The sequence below is a fragment of the Nicotiana sylvestris genome, chromosome 10 (genome assembly GCF_000393655.2).
Source record: "Nicotiana sylvestris chromosome 10, ASM39365v2, whole genome shotgun sequence".
Lineage (NCBI taxonomy): Eukaryota > Viridiplantae > Streptophyta > Magnoliopsida > Solanales > Solanaceae > Nicotiana > Nicotiana sylvestris.
Genome location: NC_091066.1, coordinates 169,132,330 through 169,135,441, shown reverse-complemented (window position 1 = coordinate 169,135,441; position 3,112 = coordinate 169,132,330). Strand labels below are relative to the sequence as shown.

General features: G+C 37.2%; 1 long non-coding RNA gene across 1 annotated transcript; it reads left to right on the top strand.

Moving 5' to 3' along the window:
* The first annotated feature begins 209 nt into the window (after window positions 1-209).
* LOC138880307 (uncharacterized) lies at window positions 210-1,633 on the top strand. Its single transcript, XR_011402841.1, has 3 exons — window positions 210-271; window positions 1,197-1,257; window positions 1,559-1,633. It is a non-coding gene; the product is annotated as an uncharacterized lncRNA (long non-coding RNA).
* Window positions 1,634-3,112: the final 1,479 nt, after the last annotated feature.

Here is a 3,112-nt window from a genome sequence, read left to right as displayed (position 1 = left end):
AATACTCCCGCAGGCAACGCGAAGTTTAGGTTTCTTTACAAGTCGCTAATTCTTGAACTCAGGTATGTAAAATCCCCTATTATCAATTACCTTACAGTAGTAATAGGTAAGATTGAATAGCTAATTTCCTTCTTCCTCTATATCATCAATAAATTTCATAATTACGTGTATTACTTGAAAATTAATTAAAATACACTGGTTATTGTAGAATCAATTGTTTGACGGATATAAATTGGATTGGAGTCTACGTATTGGCTCGAGAAGTTTTGAGGTGAGTTGACATAACCCTTTACTAAAGTGGTTTAACTCACAAAAGCACACATACAAGGTGTTTGATGAATTGCTTAAAAGAGTTTATCTTTATTTAATTAGAGCGAGTGAGTACCCATTAATTTAGAATTGTTCTAGCAAAAGTTTAGATGATCTATTATGCTATATGTGCTTAAATTTTCAGATTTTTGTGTTATTCTTATATGCTATTTTCATGTTGAAGATTATGAAGAAGAAAGAGTCTTTAGAAATATTTTTATATGTTTATTTCATTCTTATGTCTTGCTTTACATTTAAGGGCACCAATATGAGCATGTACATAATGTTCTATAAAGAAAAGATTTAGACTTGAAAAAGTCACAAGGAAGAAGTTTTAGAAAGAAAAGATTTTTGGGGAGTATCCGTTATTCTGAGAAGGGGTCATCGTCCAGGCCGAGGGTCCTGACCAAGGCGTTGACTTCCTGAAACTACTTGTGCCAAAGTAGGGAGCATACGAGCCGAGGGTCTCGTTGCTGAGAATTTACTTAGCCATGCTAAGGTATGATACATGAGCGCTGAGAACCATGAAGCGAGTGGCACCTCGTGGATTGGGCCTATTCGATCAGGTTGGGATCGAACCCGTGCCGATCACACGGTGACTGAGACAGAATTAAGTCAGGATAGTTCGAACTCCCAAAGTATAAAGTGAAGTATTTCTTTTAAAGAAAGAAAAAAAAAGAATTTCTTTTAGAATATTCATAAATTGCTATTATGCAATTATTTTAGAATTATTCTTATAAGCTTTATGTTTTACATGCATTTAGAACCTTTGCTCGTAATGTATATGTTATTAAAGTTTCTCCCCCTGCTGTTGAGACTCACTGAGTACAGTGGATGGTACTGACGTTCTCTTTTGGGAACCTACGTTGGTCTGCGGTACAACGTAGGAACCGGATTTGCAGGCGAGCAGGCTACGAGTTAGGACTTCCTTCCCTTCCAGTGATATTGGTGAGCTCCGCTTTTGTTCGTGGAGTATTCTTAGAGTCATTTTCATTTAGCTATTTCTTTGTTTATCTAGAGAACTGACCAGGAAATCTCATGTCCTGAGCAGTGCGTCAGTTCATCAGTAGAGGCTTCATAGACATAGTCATTGGGTTGAGATTCAGATGTTATTTTATAATAACTTAGCAGTAATTCAGTAGTTACTATGAATAAAGCTTTGGAGTTGATTTATTTAAATATTTGAATTAATCAAAAGTATTTGGTTATATTATTGCTTTGTTGCATATAAAGTTTGGAGTTATAATAGGTATGATAAGCAGAGATGGTTCGCTCGGTCATGTTTAGTGATCGAGTGCCGGTCTCGGCTTGTTCAGAAAATGGGTCGTGACAGCTCATAAGAATCTGTCGAGTTCTTACTCGCCAATTCAAGCTAACCTAACACCTATATATCTATGGAGTTAGAATCAATAAGAACGCATTAATAATTCTTGTAAATCAACCAAGTAAGGTAATTAGGTGTATGTTTATCCTAACCGCGAATCCATTCCCTGATGCCCAGGTTCAAGAACTTGCTCTACTCAATCCTATAAGCAATCTAGAATTTTCACTTTCGAGTTCAATTCTAGATTCGTAGATAATATTTAATTGGTGATCAAGCAATCAAATAATTAAGCGCAAGATTGAATGAATAAACCAATATGATAAACTAAGAAAGAAAAATCAATATCCGAATAACAATAGTCATGAAAGAACCACAACCCTAGAACGTGAAGTGTAGCTCCACATAGACATGGTAGCAAAACAATAAATCACACAAAGAAACATAAAAATTACTAAGTTTGGTAAAAGAAAAGATGAAACTCGGCCTCCAGTGTGGCTTTGTGCTTGTGTTTTCCTCTCAAAAAACGTTCTTCCCTCTCAAAATAGGTTTAAGTTGGCTTTTATATGAGTTGGGGACGTCTTGGGGCCAAAATAACCAAGTTCTAGTCAGAATAGGACAACTTCACGTTCCAAGCGTCCAGGGCAGCGTGGGGCGCTGGCCCCGGCGCCCAAAATATTTTGCTTGTGTAAATTGCGCCACAACCAGCGACCCAAGTTCGATGTGGCCCTCAAATTTTATTTTTTGCTTTTTCTTCCCAATTTCGTTCTAATTTGCGCCATTTCGTCCCAAATTGCATCTGAATGATTCCTACACATAGAAATACTACAAATGAGCACAAATCTATCATATTATACATCCGAAATCTATGAGACATGAGCATAATGTGAGGCAATACATATCAAAATATGCATACATTAAGCCAAACATCAATCGAAAATAACAAGGCGTCATGCAGAAGCTAACAAAGCAAACATTAGTGACGATAAATCAACAAACCCAGTGGAATCTCACTAGTGGGGTCTGAGGAGGATAGTGTGTACGTAGACCTTACCCCTACTTTATGAAGGTAGAGACGCTGTTTTCGATAGATCCTCGGCTCAAGAACAGTGAGTGAAAACTTCTCTTATAAGGGAGCAACAATAAGCCAAACATTAACACCCCACATTTAAACGTTGCTCGTCCTTGAGTCAACCAACAAATAACTCTATCTTTGAGTACTCTACACCAATGACCATGGTTGATACTTGATAGCAACAATAAACTCTAAGCATATGCAATTACCACACACTTCCCTTTAACTTATGCCATACTTAAAAATATTCAAACAAAGACAACATGCTCATAACAATCCTAGCCTCACAAACCGACTCAATGTCACAATGTACTCTTGACTTGGAAGCCCAACATCCTAGAGAAGTCTAATAACGTTACCTATCCCTCGTGAGACCATGTACCCTCAACAAGAACAAGAGAGCAAGT